The following is a 17,845-nucleotide window of genomic DNA, read 5'->3' on the forward strand; positions in this document are numbered from 1 at the left end:
CAGCTTTTTTGGCTCTTTAGAATGTAAAGATGAAACATATTACTGAAAGATTTAATTTTCTAAAGTTAAGAAATGTGAAGGGAAGTTTTGGGGAAAGTGGAATTGTACTCCATTGATGGAATAGTACTGTCTGAAAACCCACTTACATAAAATGTACAAAAGATTTGGGTGGGACAGACCTTCACTGGGCTTTTAGGCAAAATAAAGTCCTAAAACAGGTAGTTCGGCTTCTCTTAAATGATTCTAGTCACTGCTTTCAAAGACCACACAGCCCATAAATATCCTTTTTCTGCTTGCCAAGGTTATGAACAAGGCTGATTGACAATTTGGTCTTGACAGGGGCACCTGTGTTTTTAGTGACTTCGCTTTTTGCTTCCTCTTATACAACATGAACTTCCAACTGCAAATGAAAATAACATCTGATTCTACACAGCAGAGTCAAGTGGGAGATGATGGCTGTCGAACCAGATCACCATACATACCACGTTGTTCCTTAATTCCTTTTTTCAGCTAGGACAGGCAGATGTCTCTGCGAAGTGAGGTGGAAAGTTATTTCCATATCAGAAAATGGCTTGGAAGAAGGTGCAGAGATAGGAATGGAAAACAGAAATACAAGTAAGCAAAAAGGGAATTTAAGATGAAACTCTGATACCTTCTTTCATGATTTTATGTAATTGACATTTCAGTAATGTGTGATAAAGATATCTCTGCATAGAACATTTGTCATTTCTGACCCAAATCAACCAGGGTTTACTGTTGAGCAAGAGGAGAAATAGTTTATTCCCTTCCCAGATGGGAAGAGAAAAGAGAATAGGAGAAGTTACGGATTTTTAGAGCTCTTTAAGGAACACGGCATTTGAATCTCTCCCGGAATCAACATTTCTAAAAATATTTCAAGCTTTATGCTTAGCGTCTTTTGGTTTCCTATGTATTATATATATACATGCATTTTCTGCTTTATTTGTTTGTAACATCATGTGTGTCTGCTAAGTCGTTTCAGTAGCGTCGGACTTTCTTAGATTCTATAGACTGTAGCCCACCAGGGTTTCCCAGGCAAGAATACTGGAGTGGGTTGCCATGCCCTCCTCCAGGGGTTCTTCCCAACCCAGGGATCAAACCCTCACCTCTTATGTCTCCTGCATTGGCAGGTGGGTTATTTACCATTAGTGCCACCTGGGAAGCCCTTGTAATTCATGGTATTAGTCACTCAGTTGTGTTCAACTCTGAGACCCCATGGACTGTAGCCTGCCAGTCTCCTCTGTCCTTGGACTCCTCCAGGCAAGAATGCTCTAGTGGGTTGCCATTCCCTTCTCCTATAATGTCATAAAGATAAGTAAATAGGTAGCCATTTGTCTTTCCATGGGTCCGGAGTCAATGCAAATTTCTAGGTATCAGGAATGAAAGAGTTGGGTTATTTTGTCCTTTCTTGCTTATGTATGCTACACTGAGACATGTATACTTTGATAGCTTGAAGGGAAACTACATTAGCAAAAACATAATCTGGTGACTTAACATCGCACTTTTTTACAAGGGCAAATTAAGTAAAAACTTAGAGCAGGTAATACACAAACATAGGCATTCTCTCTCTACAGCTGGACTGGTTGGAGGTGGCTCAGAATAAAGATGCAGAATGATTATTTAAGAGGTTTTGGCTATTTTGCATTTTGCTTCTGAGTTTCCTAAAATCCTGGCTTACCAATAATTTTTTATGATATTAGTTTGGAAATTAAAATCACCTACTTTTGTTTTCAAGCAGAACATCTGAAACATGTAGCATGGTATATTACAAATAATAGGTATCCCTGAAATGCTTGTTATATAAATGCCAAGCTGAACACCAAAATTTTGTGACGTCCCCTGATTCTGAACATGTTTATAAGCATACCATATATTTTTTAATAATCATTAATTTTTTTCATGAAACTTCTTCACATATATTCCTCAAGGCATTGTTTTCCTTCTCTTATGCTAGGATATTGAGATTCACAAAGTTTGAATGACTTACACATTTTAATTATTTTTCCATCATTCTATCATAAAAATATTTCAAAACATTTCTAATGTTCTTCATTTCTTCCTGAAGATTCAGGTTTCCATCAGCCTGAAGAGCTTCCTTTAGCACTTTTCATAGTGCAGGATACTGGAATAAATTTGTTTCTTTTGTCTGGAAATGTCTTCATTTTATTTCATTCTTGAAGGATATTTTCACTGAATCAAGAATTTTGAGTTTATACTTATTTTTATTTCAAAACTTTAAATGCATTGTTTGGTTTTCTGGTTTGTTTGTTTGTTTTTGTAATGAGAAGTCAACTACAATTTAAATCATTGTTCCCTATATGTGATGCTTTTCCTAGACTTTTTTCTGAATTGGTGGTTTTTAGCAGTATAATTATCAGTATAATTATGGTTTTATTTGTATTCATACTTCTTGGGGTTCACCAAGCTTCTTGAGCTTGTAAATTTATATCTTTCACTGAATTTGTGAAATTTTTGGCTCTTAACTTTTCAAATATATTTTCTGTTTCATTCTTTTTTTTCTTATTTTCTAGAATTTTGGTTACTTTATGTTTGGTAACTTATTTTGATATTGTCCCTTAGGTTTCTGTTCATTTTTTCCCTTATTCTTATTTTAAGAATAAAATATTCTTAAAATGCTTTTATTTTTCTTTTATTCTTATTCTTCTTTTAAAGTAGAGCAATTCTATTGATCTATCTCTGAATTCACTGACTCTTCCCTTTCTGTCACCTCTATTTTGTGTTAAGCCTATCCAGTGAATTGTTTTTCAGATATTTTATTTTCCAGATTTAAAATTTTCAACTGGTTCTTTTTTAAAAAAAATAGTTTCTAGTTATATGTTTTCATTTAATAATCTCCTATCTTTTCATTTAATAAAAGCACATATTTCTTGATGTCATTGAGCATAGTTACAATAGTGGCTTTAAAGTTGTCTGAAAATTCCATCATCTGGGCCATCTCATGATTGTTTTCTTAGAATTATCTTTTCTCTTGAGAAGCGGTTACATTTTCCATATGTAGAGCACTGTTGGATTACCTGGTAGCTCAGACGGTAAAGCATCTGCCTGCAGTGCAGGAGACCTGGGTTCACCCCCCGGGTTGGGAAGATCCCCTGGAGAAGGAAATGGCACCCCACTCCAGTACTCTTGCCTGGAAAATTCCATGGATAGAGGAGCCTGGTAGGCTACAGTCCATGGGGTCGCAAAGAGTCAGACATGACGGAGCGACTTCACTGGGTTCACTGTTGGATTATACTCTGAAGATTATGAATGATTTGTTGTGGATACTCTGAGTATTGTATATTTCCTTGAATAGAGTTGATATGCTTTGTTATAGTAGGCCATTAACTGTCCTAGAGCTGCAACTGCTATCATTTGGATGGCCATTTCAATTTCAGCTTAGTTGTTTTATCCTTGGCTGAGCTGCTTGGAGTCTGCCCACACACTTGTGGTTTAGTTGCCAGAGATGTGGGGAGGGTTACACCCAGAATTTAGAGCGCCCCATTTCTGGGTCTTTACTTCTTGAGATCCTGCCCTCCTCCTAGAAGCCATGAAAACAGGGAACTCACCCAGCGTTGTTTCTTTCTTTCAAGTGTTAACTTCCCTCCAGATTCTGTCTGCACTTGGCTGCTCTCCAGCGTCTTCAGGTAGCTGGGATTGTTTTGTTTTGTTTTGAATTAGAGCTTATAGTTGCTATCTGTGGGAGACTCAGTGTGTTAAGACCTTATTCGGCCATTTTAAGTTACTTTTGAGCCTTTGACTATAGCCACATACTAGCAGAACTAGAACTTGAAAAGTTAGCACTTTTCCAACGCTGAGCTGCCACACGGGTCAGTTATTCTTTAACTTGGTTGCTGTACACCAGTTCTCCTTAGGTGAATGAAACACTGAGAGGGTTTTATTTGTAAACCATAAAAATATATGTCAGTTTGGATCTGACTCCGGCGTTCAAGCTAAACATTCACCTTTTATGGACTTTCCTTAGAAGTCTAAATAGTTAAAAGCTTCTTCTGATACCGTCATGTTAAAACAGAGCAAGATTAGTGACAACAAGAACCATTATCTTTTAATAACAAAGTTAATTCCAAGGTTACTATAATGGCTCATTTATTTCAAGTCATATTTGACAAGAAGAATTTGTCAGTCTAATGAAAGAACTGGGACAGTCTTGTAGACTTAGCTCTGATGGGATCTGAAAGATCTTAATGGATTCCAAACACGGGAACGGTGCACATAATCCTAGTTAAGTAACTTAAAAGCAGAAACATAATGAAAAACCTGTTGGATTTGTGTGTGTGTGTGTATTTAATATTCTATTAGTTTAGCTGTCTGAAGCATTTTTCACAGAGATATATTTTCATTTGACATGCTTTTCAAACGTAGTTTGGAGCATATTACACAGCTGATTTTAAGCCTACTAAAATGTTAGATATTTATTTATAGAGTTCCTAACATAGCCTAATAATATTGAGCAAATATCAGATGTATGTAAACACTGGGCAATATCAATCTAAATTGAAAAAAACTCCAATTTCATTGAAAATCACCACTGTATCAAAATATTTCTTATAATAAACAGGTTGTGCACTGTTTGGAATCATTTTGAAGTGGCTGTTACTTTTTTCCTTTCCCCCTCTTTCTTTGTATTTCTTTTTTTATTTTATTTTATTTAATTTAACTTTACAATATTGTATTGGTTTTGCCATATATCAAAAGAATCTGCCATAGGTATACATGTGTTCCCCATCCTGAACCCTCCTCCCTCCTCCCTCCCCATACCATCCCTCTGGGTCGTCCCAGTGTACCAGCCCCAAGCATCCAGTATCGTACATTGAACCTGGACTGGCGACTTGTTTCATATATGATATTATACCTATTTCAATGCCATTCTCCCAAATCATCCCACCCTCTCCTTCTCCCACAGAGTCCAAAAGACTGTTCTATACATCAGTGTCTCTTTTGCTGTATTTCTGATATTACTTACTTGAGAGTTTCTTTGAACGGGTATCATTCTCTTCAAAACTGAAGATTATAGAAAAGTAAAGTGACATACCATTTCATGTCATTTAATTTCTGTAGTTTAAATTTGATGTTGATTAATTTGCTCATCAGTGACTGAATCTTTCTTTTGAATAACTTGAACTCAATCACTGCTTTTTCTACTATTGTTTTTCTTTTTGATTCATTTTATTGTTATAGGTGTTTTTTTATGAAAATGAAAGTTTAATCAAGGATGTTCATTAGCTGAAGGTTTGTGTAACTGAAATAGAATTTTCATTTTGAATGCATCTGTCCAAATTCAAGCTCACCTATCAGGTAGGAAATATATCAATATTTCCTGAGTTTATATTTTGACTTATTATCTAGTAGATGATAAAACAAGTCTCTGCTCCATTGAAAAACAGCTAAATCAGTTTTTTTTGTTTGTTTGTTTCATTCTTAGGGTGATATTCAGACTCACTTATTTCAAAAGTTAAAATAATACTGTGCTTGGAAGTTTAAGTCAGTTAAACTGGTTGTTAGAATGTTATTCTCTAAGTGTAGAAATGATTTCTTTCTTCTTCCAGTAACTATGTGCCTTAAACATAGTAGGTGTTTAATCAGAATACGTTGACTTACGTCTAGTGAGATAGAAAAATCCTAAATAATAGTGTTCACTGGGGATATGTAATTTTCACTTGAGAATTTATTGAATTCATTTTCCTTAACTTTAAGCTTTCTGGTTTCAGAATAATTAAATATTGATGATTTTGCTATGATTAGTAATATTGCTCCTTTATTTTAAATATTTTTAAAATTTAGTATAAAAATGGAAGACTTGAAAAATGGTCTTATGTGTTTTTCCAGTAAAAGGGGTGGGGGGAAATCCTTGAAACTTTGTATAAACTAATAAAATCCTAATTCATAATGCTATTTGAAATAGAAACTATTAAAGTGATGATATTGGCACAAAGTATGCATGCCATAAATGTCTATCATGTTGAACTTCGTGGCTTTGAATGCATTATTATTGTTGAGCTATCTTAGCTGCATCCTAGACATTGGTGAAACTGAAGGATGACAGTATTTAAGCTTTAAAGAAATTTGAGAGGAGTGGTGGGCTGCAAACTATAAAACTCTGGGTATAGAAGCTGTTTCCTCTCTGTGGATTTCAGCCTATTAACTTGTGTATTTTAGGGGAAATATTTACTTCATAATCTGTATATAAATGTATATACTTTTCATTGCTTGACATTTTCATATTTATAAGTCAATGAGAACTATCAGTATTTTCTCCCTATTCAACTATGTCTTCTTTCTTCTGTCTAAATAAGGGTGTAACTGGAAATTGACAGACTCTGGTGGGTGGCATTTGCATTATGGAGCAATGGAAATCTTAAGGCTGGTTAATTCTATTTTCAGCCTACATCAGGCATTGCTCTCCTCTCTCTTCTTCCTTATTCTCATTCACTACCTTATAGTTAGTTATGTGCAGGGAATTTTGAGCTTTTTGAAAGCAAGAGCTGAGCTTTATTCATCTCAATGCCAAGCACAGGACCTGATACAAATAATGATTACCATATAAGATAAATCACTATAGTTGTGCAAGAAACAAGAAAGAAACAACAGTTGATAATGTTCATTGCCATTGACCACATGTGTGAACCCTATATAAGGTAATCATATTGGGGATCTTCCTTAGCAAGATTATGTAGGTCACTGGTGAGGAGGCAGACCCAGGACCCAGGGTTGGAAACCCCACACCAAATTCCATCAGTGTAGGCACTGTGCCATTCAAACTGCTCTCAGTTTATTAAAGTGGCCGTTTTCCTTACAGAAACCAACAAATGTAAACTAACACACATTACCCTTGAGACCTGCACTACTCAGCATGATTCAATGTATGAATTAAATTCTCCAGGTGTTTTCACAACTGAGATAAAGAAATGAAAACTCTCCTAGTGTTAATGAAGTATGATGAGAAAAGACATCTATAAACAATGGTCGGTCTGTCCACCTATTGTTTGCTCTGCTTAGAGTATCAAATCTGATTGTGATTTGGGTAATTTGAATCTAAGACTCTTTGAGCCTTTTAGCTCTGTGTGTGGACTTTCAGCAGGGATGACTTTTTCAGAATTATTCATGAAAAATCACATCACACTCAGCATTCTAGGACAAAAAGAGCAAGCTTATAAGGCAAGAATTAGTGCTTATCTTTATAATCTGCCGGCATTTTTTAAGCAACACTAGCAAAGGTGTAAAGTAGGTCTAAAATTATTGACATTAACACCAATAAAATTGTAAAGTAGGCGCTAATAGTCTTTAAATAATATCAAAACTTTTGTAGAGAGGGCAGTTAACTGTTTCCTTAGCTCTGCCTTTAGATTTGGCCAGGAGTCCCCTTCTGGTTGACCTACCTTTGAAGTAGTAATTCTTCACTGAGATGGTCAGATGCGCTGGTGGTAATCATTTCACTATCCTTGAAAATAATGTACACTAGGAAATGGAGTTTCCATAAATAAGAATGTGTTGGTTCTCTTTAGAGAAGGAATTAGAGATGGGGATGATAAATGAACACCTCACCCCCCACACACAATAATAAGAGCATCTTAGAAGGGTAGAGGAAGGGAAAAATGATGCCCAGAATTAGAGAATTATGGAATTTTAAGAGCTAGGAAATATCTCAGATATGGATTAGTATAAATATGGGCTCAGTTCAGTTCAGTTGCTCAGTCGTGTCCGACTCTTTGCAGCCCCGTGAACTGCAGCACGCCAGGCCTCCCTGTCCATCACCAACTCCTGGAGTTTACCCAACTCATGTCCATTGAGTCGGTAATGTCTTCTAACCATCTCATCCTCTATCGTCCCCTTCTCCTCCTGCCTTCAGTCTTTCCCAACATCAGGGTCTTTTCAAATGAGTCAGCTCTTCGCATCAGGTGGCCAAAGGATTGGAGTTTCAGCTTCAACATCAGTCCTTCCAATGAACACCCAGGACTGATTTCCTTTAGGATGGGCCGGTTGGATCTCCTTGCAGTCCAAGGGATTCTCAAGAGTCTTCTCCAACACCACAGTTCAAAAGCATCAATTCTTCAGCACTCAGCTTTCTTTATAGTCCAACTCTCACATCCATATATGACTACTGGAAAAACCATAGACTTGACTAGATGGACCTTTGTTGACAAAGTAATGTCTCTGCTTTTTATTTTTTTTAATTTATTTATTTTAATTTATTTTAATTGTAATTTAATAATAATTTACAATATTGTAGTGGTTTTTGCCTTACATTCATATGAATCAGCCATGCTTCTTAATATGCTGTTTAGGTTGGTCATAACTTTCCTTCCAAGGAGTAAGCATCTTTTAACTTCATGGCTACAACCACCATCTGCAGTGATTTTGGAGCCCCCAAAAATAAAGTCTGACACTGTTTCCACTGTTTCCCCACCTATTTCCCATGAAGTGATGGGACCAGATGCCATGATCTTAGTTTTCTGAATGTTGAGCTTTAAGCCAACTTTTTCACTCTCCTCTTTCACTTTCATCAAGAGGCTCTTTAGTTCTTCTTCACTTTCTGCCATAAGGGTGGTGTCATCTGCATATCTGAGGTTATTTTTAAATATGGGTAGAAGAGTTGATAGACGTTCAAACATTCTGGTAATCAGAATCAATTCAACAGTCTAATTGGTTCACTATCAAGAATCTCAGAGCAGTATATTCTGGCCCTTCTAATAATGTTTGGAGTATGTTCTATAGATTTTGTGGTATATTTTTAGTTATATGAACACTGGGACAGTTCATAAAGTAAAAGAGCTCTGTCCCATCTTTAGTATATAGGGCAAAATATATATAGGACAAACTCATCCCTAATTCTTCAGTAACCTTTGAATTTCAGAGTGAGCTGATTGCTGCTGATGTCTTGATTTAGGCAATGAGAGACGACACTGGCACAGAAGAGGAACATGAAACAGTGAAGGGAGGTAGTAAGCCCAAGGTCTTAAAGATGGATTTCCAGGGAAGTCTCAGGAAAGTTTTCTAAACTGTCTACTTATACTGTACAGAAAAAAATGAAAACGAAATGAAAAAGCCACCTTTGTGAAGCATACATCACTATGCCAATCTTCTTATCTTTTTGTACTTCTTCTTCTTATGAATTCCTAATGATTCTTATCATGAATGGAGTTGGTCTTTCTGTATTCCTCATACCATTCATTTGATTGAACTCATCAGGAATTACAATATCAAGTTGAAGTCAAGCTTCCCAGGTGGCAGTAGTGGTAAAGAATCTGCCTGCCAATACAGGAGACGCAGGTCCAATCCCTGGGCTGGGAAGATCCTTTGGAACAGGAAATGGCAACCCACTATAGAATTCTTGCCTGGAAAATTCCATGGATAGAGAAGACTGGCAGGCTACCATCCATGGGGTTGCAAAAGAATCAGACATGACTGAGCACATGTAGGTGAATCTCCCCCTTTTTAAGTGCCTATTTTGAAGTCTATCTTACCCTGAGACCTGTGTGGCCACTTGAAATACAGGATTTTGTTCCATAGTGTTGGGGGTCATGCCCAGCACTTGGCAGGCAGCTCTAAATGGCCATGGTGCCATCATAAAATGTTACATGTTACATTACATCATAACATCAGTTTAACTTCTTACAGTGTGGCTAATTCCAGAGAATGGATGGCATTTTGATATATGGACTTTAAGTCTTCTATGATCTTTGTGAGTGATTTTGCAAAGATTTTCCTCTGTGTCCCTGTAGACTGTATTCAGAGTACTAAATAGTTCAAGGTTTGACTTTCATGCTAGGAGTTGTCAGTAACCTGAGTATGCCTCAGGAAACTTTTTTTCCCCATAAAAATAGTCTTCTGGGTTTTTTTTTTTTTTATCTTTCAGTTGAGGAAGATGGCAGCATGAATAAAAGACATGCACTAATAACTTGTAATGAGAGACGGGTAAGTGTGGAACCCCCAGGCACGTCTCTGCTCAGCGTTCCCCATCAGGTGGAGTGGCCTGTTATGGATAAAGGTAAATTGAGTTCTTCTACTTGACCCAAACACTGATTCTGTGCCCTCACGTCCTGCCAAGGTAGTTGCATGGTTGCTATTTAGTATGAGTCACAGCCAGAGATGAATTCTGAGTGCTGTGTCTAAGTGGCAGGAAAAAAAAAACCTAGTCCTCCTCTGAAGGTCAAGTACAGTTTTCCAATGTGTCAGCACAATAGGAACCCACACACTTAAGGCCAGGAGAGACCTTGAGGATCTAGGGTTGTGACATGTGTATGGAGACTTGGCTTCATCTGTTGCCTGTTTGGATTGATCTAACCCTGGGACAGAAAAAAAATCCACTGTTTCTTCCCGTTGTGGTCCCATTGTATTTGTACATTTCTTTCTTCCTTAAGAAGATCTCTCCCTGGCTAATGTAAGAGACGCTGACTGTACTGAGCATGAATCTTTAATCCAAAGCAAAGCACTTCAATGGAAGAATGGCTCATTGGACTTCTGAATATCCTTTTGTACTGGTATTTCCTAAAATTACCTAATTCCTATGAAACCTTTCCCTATGAATCCTTGTTGGGCAGATGAAAGGCTTGTGGAAACACCCAGCATTGGTTTCACTCTTGCTTCCCTTATATAAATAGGATAGCCTTCCAATCTGTGGGGCTGACATGCATGATATGGCATTACCTCTCCTAAACAGAGTAGGGTAGGGCTGGTGCTTAAAAAAAAAAAACTTTTTGTGCCAACTGACCACTAGGCAGCTGGACCAGGAGGCTTCCTGGCAGTACAACAGTCCTGAGGAGAAACATCAGGGTGGGGAAAATAACAGGAGGCCAGTTGTAACGTTAGAAATGATCTTTTCAGCGTCTTTCTCATTTCTTCTAAGTCTGTGCATTTGATGTGGCAGCTCTCTATTTCTCAGACAAAGCTCAGTGAAGAAACTGTTCTCATTAATTGCTAATGGGCCAAATTGCGGTGCTCATTTAGAGAGATTCTGGTGACAGACAATTAAGTATCCACGTATTTGAAAGTGTTGGGAGAGAAAATGATGTCTTTACCTCACCAGGTTCATTTAAAAAGCTGCATTCGTGTTTTTTGTTTTTGTTTTTTTCCCTTTTCCAAAATTTGACTCATGTCAATGGGAAAATTCCAGAGAAACTGAAAAGAAAATCCCCCTCAATGCCAGACTTTCCTTGTCCTCGGCTTAGGTAAAGAGGGTACGGAGAAGCTCCAGGGAAGCCACAGTACTGAGTCCCTACGACTCTTTCTTTCTAGGCCTGCCTGTAGTCTCTGCTGAGCAGTCTCTTCAGAGTGGGCTATGTTTTTAAATTCTGGAATAAGTAATACTTTCTTCTGGCACTTCTTTTATGCATTAAAAATGAATGTCTACAAATGCTGGTGATTAGGGGATGTACTCCAGAACAGTACAGGAGTACTTTAACAATTGATGGAATCCTCAAAAATTCCAAATAAATAAAATGACTTGGCCAGGCAGAAGAGTGGTTGGGAATTTTAGATTGAAAGGGAATCCTTCTGTAATTTTTTTTTTTTTTTAGTAAAATATTGAATCTTTTTTTGAAGCAAATTATCACATCCCAATTTATCGTGTGTAAATCTGGAATGCCACATGGAGACCTGACTTTAACTGGAACGCGCCTTCACTAAGCTAGTTTGAAGCCAGTTCCTCCCCTTCCCTGGCTAGAAAGGAAACTCCATGAAAGCAAAGTCTTTGCTGTTCATAATTATGGAATCTTTGATGCTGCAGAGCTCAGATGTTTAGATACTCATTAATGTTTGTTGAGTCAGTGGGACAAGTGAAGAGACAAACAAGGAGCTGGTATTCTAAAATGTGATTAGAGAGAAAAAATATCCAGAATTCACAGTTAGTGCTAATATATAAAAGAGGCTTCTTTGGGATAAAATGAAAAGAAATTGGGGTCTAAACCCAAGAGTACTGTTTTTTACTGGGTATTAATTTTATGTCACTGCAATTTCTCCAGACCAGTGGAATCCTTTATATGTTTATGTCAGCCACAAACAGAATCTATCCAGAGGAGGGACCCATAGCTGTCTACCTGGGAACGTTGGATCATGAATTCTGATTGGCTTCCTTTCTCTGTGTCAGGACCTGGTTGTAAATTCATGCACAGAACACGGACTGTCAACATGGACATTTACAGTACACGTTGTTCCATGCTATGACCTTCCCTCGTGAACACTGAAGCAGGAACTGATATGGGGAGGGGGTCATGGGGAACACCATTAAATGGAAACACGGGGCTGCCGTATCTCTTACTTACAGTGAAGCTGGAGACACTGGCGCCCATAACATGACTCCCTTGTTCATGTTACACTCAGGGAAAACCAGAGCCACATGTTTGAGTGGCACCTCCTGAGCTCCTGTTTCCAAATTCAAACTGGGCTGCCACGTGGTGTACACGATTTCAACGCAGGAGCAGATTTCACTGAAGCCACAGGGCATCTGAGTTACACGAGTACAAAATGAGAAACAGACGTGACTGCAGGTGCTTTCTGCCCTGCTCTTGTGTAACTAACTCAAAGGTGTCTTTGATTTAAATAAGAAATTTGGCAGAGAGCTTGTCCATAAAGCACTTTAATTGCATTGGTTTTTGGTAAAAGGGCTTCTCTCTCCTCCCACCTCACTCTCACCACACACATTCAAATACACATAAAACTCCTATTATAAAGAGTAGAATGACAGTGTTAAAAATAAAATTTAAATTAAAGGCCAACCTCAGTAACTTGTAAGTTTCCCATTCTCCCTGAAAATGGCCTTTGGTTTTCATCTTTGGATAGCCTGATTTTAAATAGGTAATACTTATCCAGTAAGTCATAATGGCTCCAAATCTATTGCATAAATAATATGGCTTGTAAATATATTAACAAATAAATATTTAACCAATAGATCAAAATGGCTTCAAAGAAGTCAGTCAACTCCAACGGGGACATAACACATTTTTAAAAATTGCCAAAATAAGAGTTTGTTCAGTAGACCATAACCAGTCACGGCTCAAAAGAGAGTATGCTACCTTTGTGCCTGGAAATGTTTCTAGTAAAGTTCTCAATTTCTAGACTAAATGTTGTGTGTAATTGAAGCAAAGCTGCCCTACTTATATTGCCCCATTTCCAAGGCTTAGCATTGAGAAGGTGCTCAAAAAATCTGAAATGATGAATAAGACTCCATTTGGAGTCTGGGTGAACTGAATACCATTCACAGCAAAGCAGCCTCTTTCGGCTGTGTATGGAAAGTAGGGAAAGTCTATTTCACTTTTTAGATAGGCTTGTTGACCTTGGGCAAGACATTATATCTCTGACCTTCAGTAGCCTTATCTGCGCAGTGAGGGACTAAACTAGATGATTTTAACCAGGTCCCCTTGGTTGTAATTTAGAGTGTGATTCTGTGGGAAGTTTGGGTTTTACTGTGTGCCTTAAGAGTTTTCTACAGAATATAGCAACTTCACTTTTTAATAACCTGAAGCTGCTACACCTGTGTGGAAATTATTATAGGCATTTTTTCTGACATAGATATCCTGAATTGGGATTGTTTAAATTTGGTTTCACAGGTTGTATACTGCACAACTCCAGGGGGCACTATTCACATAGATTATAAAGCAAATGCCGCCCCCCCTTCAAGTTATGCAATGTTGTTTCTCTGCCTTAAATATACAATATATTTTCTTTCTAGCTAGGGAACAGATTCATGTTGTTAGATTTTTTTTTTTAACACCTATGTTTGTTGGAATTCTGCCAACTTCTTCCTTCAGACTTCTTTTCCGAGAAGAATTTTCTTCTGATTCTTTCCCAAGCCTTGATTAGAATGAAACTAACATTTACTTTAAAAGGAAATTATTCTCACTCTGATGGATTCTGCTCTAAAATTGAGGGAGAAAGGGTCTGGAATTGGGGCACCAAACTGTTTAGTTGTGCCTTTCTTGGCATGGTGTGTGCAGGGTGGGATGGCATCAGGCAGCAATAGAACATAGGTTTTTGGTAGCCTGGGCGCTGGTAGCTCTATATTTTGTTTGTTTCCTGTGTGGAAAAGAATCAGAAATAGATGGCTGTTTCTTGAAACTGTGCCCAGTGGTTTGGCTAATGGTCCTTTTCCATCTTGCATCGTGGAGGGAGTTTGGTCTTGAGTTGGGACTGATCACATCCCTGGGCAGGCTTTAGGCTTGGTGGCCTGAGGAAGGCACATGTGGAATGCTAGCTGACTGCCTTTCTGCTCCCGCTCGGCAAAGACACCAAGACCGCTGGGGTTTGCTTATACCAGTTGTCTCCCTCGTGGGGAGCAGAACTGGTCCCTTTAAAAAAACATTTTTGCTTAAAAATAACAAGTGGAAGCTGAGGTGCTTTTCAGCTAATGGGTAAAAACTAGCTCTTTCTTACTGAAGTCAAATTAATATTTAAAACCTGGATTCTGGGCTTCAAGACATTCTCAGAAACTTCGTGGCGCTTTCGCCACCTGCTACTGGTGAGTTGCTTTGTACCTGTGTCCCCTCTAGATCGGGGCGTCACTGTGGGGCTGCACCGCCAGCTCTGGGCACATAGCTTTAGGCTGTGCCGTGTGTGGGAGACGGCGCTACCTTCTGCCTGCCTGTCCAGACTGTGTAACTCAAATGATGAGATGATTTGATATTGACAGTTAGACCTGTCTTACCAGCCAGCCCATATGCATCAAATTCTAAGAAATGAGTAGCCCAGTGCTTAACTGTCCACATCATTAGAGCAATATTGAAGCTGAACCATGAGCCTGAAACCTCTTCAACAACAGAATTCTGACCAGTTATCTCTTCTGATGTTTCTATATTGCCCCTGACAACATGTAGCAATAGCAATAGAATTATTTACTCCAGAAATAATACCTTTTATTGAGACCTTGCTTCAAGTGATCATGAATCCCTATCCAGACTGCAAGGTTTTAGATATAATTATCCCTGTTTTATAGGAGAAGACACTAACTCTCAAGAGGGAAGGCATTTACTCAAGACAGCATCAGATTTCAGGGCCAAGAGTAAAGCCTGGTTCCGTCCTTCAAGCCATGTTGTCATCCCTCCCTTCCTCCCAGTTAGGAATGCAAGGCCTCCTGCCATCTCCTCCTGTATTACTCTCCCTTCACAGCCCAGCTCATTCTCCTGTCTCAGGCCATCTTGTGGATATGCTGTTGGCTTCTTCCCATCACTCCCAGGATTCTTCCCATTTTTCCGCAAGTTTTCTTTCCTTGGCCACTTTCTGGTTATGTAATCTTGAGAAAGTTATTTAATTCTCTGGCCTAAAATTTCCTCATCTGTATAATGTTTACAAAATTATAGACAGCTCCAAAACATGAACTGGTTTGATTGGATTTTGTTTTGGGAATATCAATTAAAACCTACAAAGAATTGTCTAGCTAACCTAAAGAACTGAAGTGAAAAAGTCGTGAGCAAGGATAATAGCAAGATTTTGGATCTAAGTAACTCTGGAAGAGTGGTGCAGTATATTGGGAGGAGGGAGGCTTGGGGTAGGGGGAGAGGATGGCGAGAGGTTTGGGGTAGAAAAGCAACAGTCCAGTGGGGACATCTGGGCTGAGAGTTATTAATATGTGCTGTCACTTAACTCATGGAACTTGTGGACTTTTCTAAAGACCAAATGTGGGATAAGGAACAGAGGAGGGCTGAGGGCAGAGTTCTGGGTGCTTGGGCTAACCTCAGACTGGTGACTTCGTTTTTCTGGATTTTAGTTTCCTCTTAAAATGGAAGACATGGACTAGATTTCTAAGCAGCCCTCTCACCTTAACATATTTAAGTTCTATAAATGACACAATAGCAAATGCACACGTCATCTGAATCTAAACCTGAAATTGTCTACTGTCAAAGTCAAAGACATTCAGCAATGGCTTCCCTGACGGAGCAGCAGCCGGCAATGAGGTCAGGCGTGCTCGGCTGTGAGAAGCTGATTATGTCCTTTGTTCAGGAAGTGGCATTTCAAGAAAGGATTGACTTTGCTTATGAAAACTTCCTAGTTTTGTGCCGAAACAGAAGATCGAGGAGGAAATGGTACCAAGGAGCAAAGGCTGCAGAAGAGTGGGAGACCCTTCCCGTTTGTTAACTTGGGGCCTGGATTGCCTAATTATTTGAAAATGAGTGATGTTTCATCAAAAGTGTCTTCCCAGTAAGAACAGCCCATCCCTGACCAGAGCTCCTTTTATTCTTCCCAGTAAGAACTGCCCATCCCTAATCAGAGCTCGTGTTATTGCTCTGCTTCCTTGACCTGTGTTAAAGCCTAGGGAATTCACAACAGATGGGTTCCTGCTATGAGGGGAAGGTTGCTGATAGGACGGATCAGCAACATCTGATACATGTTTCTTTGCCTCCCCACAGGGTGGGCTCAAGCCCTCACTTTGCTCTCTACTAGGGCTCGTGCAGAGGGACTTAGCTGGACAGAGAGCATAACTCGTGGGCTGGGGAGGAGGTTAAGAGGAGCAATTAACCTTGGAACTTGTGTGAAAACCAGTGACACTAGGCCCTGACACTCCACTATTCCTCAAGTTGCCCAGAGCACTTATAAACATGGGGTATTTATTCATGCCTCCAAATTTTCCCTGCCAGACAGCCCAGTGTCCGCCTTTCCTCCTACCTCTGTGACCGGGGAAGCCCATGGAATCACAGAGGAATGCTACCACCAGTCCCACCACACACTGGTCACCAGTTAAAGGATGGGTAAATCTCCATGCAAGTGTTGCCATCCACCTTGCTCAGTGTTTCCCAGTTTAAGGGAAATAGTCCCAGCTATCTAGGAGACACAGTGTGACTTTGTAGGTAGGCTAAAAGCATTTATGGAGAAGGCAGTGGCACCCCACTCCAGTACTCTTGCCTGGAGAATCCATGGACAGAGGAGCCTGGTAGGCTGCAGTCCATGGGGTCGCTAAGAGTCGGACACGACTGAGCGACTTCACTTTCACTTTTCACTTTCATGCATTGGAGGAGGAAATGGCAACCCACTCCAGTGTTCTTGCCTGGAGGATCCCAGGGACGGGGGAGCCTGGTGGGCTGCCATCTATGGGGTCGCACAGAGTCGGACATGACTGAAGCGACTTAGCAGTAGCAGCAGCAGCAGTAGCAGCAGCAAAAGCATTTATGAGCTACAAAAAATGTTCAGTTGTCACCCAAATTTTCCACCCTAGCTAAGACTTACTGGCATTGCTGGCATGGCTAGGCAGGAGTCACATGGTAGGTGACCTAGTGTTGGCATAAAGATGAGATGAAGACTGTAAAGCACCTTTTTTAAGATTCACATGCCCTCTGTTTCAATGTAGTATAGTCCCCTGATCCTCTTACCAAAAAAAGCCTGAGACTTCTGACTAATTAGGTCATACTCTCTGGAGATGGGACTCGGGTGCTCATGGCCTTTAAAAACTTCCTCAGTTGATTCTACTCTGCCACCCAGGCTAAACACCGTAGGTGGAGAAGAAAGGACGTGGGGTCTGCACTTGTTGTAGATGTGTGAGTCAACTTCTCTGAACTCTGATATCCTCCTAAACTGAAGATGGTAATACTTACCTCATGAGGTTGTTGGGAAGATCAAGGGAAATTAAGTCAAATGAGATAACTTACGGCAGGTCCCTAGGGTTTACTCAAAAACTATTACCACCCTGCTGTCCTTTACCTCAGCTGCTGTGGAAACAGTTGCCATCTATTGTGTAAGTGGGAGAGAGTTTACTTCTTTTTTAAAAAAAATTGAGGTAAAGTTGACTTATTACATTATATTAGCGTCAGGTGCACCAAATCATGATTCACCGTCAGTGAACTGTGCCCAAATATAAGATTAAAAAACCAAAAAAAATTTGTATACATTG

General features: G+C 39.3%; 1 long non-coding RNA gene across 1 annotated transcript in view; it reads left to right on the plus strand.

Moving 5' to 3' along the window:
- The first annotated feature begins 3,473 nt into the window (after window positions 1–3,473).
- LOC133233503 (uncharacterized) overlaps window positions 3,474–17,845 on the plus strand; it is a 305,868-nt gene continuing 291,496 nt past the window's right edge. The window contains exons 1-2 of the long non-coding RNA XR_009731732.1: window positions 3,474–3,662; window positions 9,890–10,021. This is a non-coding gene — a long non-coding RNA (uncharacterized LOC133233503). The remainder of the gene's footprint in view (window positions 3,663–9,889; window positions 10,022–17,845) is intronic.

The sequence above is a fragment of the Bos javanicus genome, chromosome 20, assembly GCF_032452875.1.
Source record: "Bos javanicus breed banteng chromosome 20, ARS-OSU_banteng_1.0, whole genome shotgun sequence".
Lineage (NCBI taxonomy): Eukaryota > Metazoa > Chordata > Mammalia > Artiodactyla > Bovidae > Bos > Bos javanicus.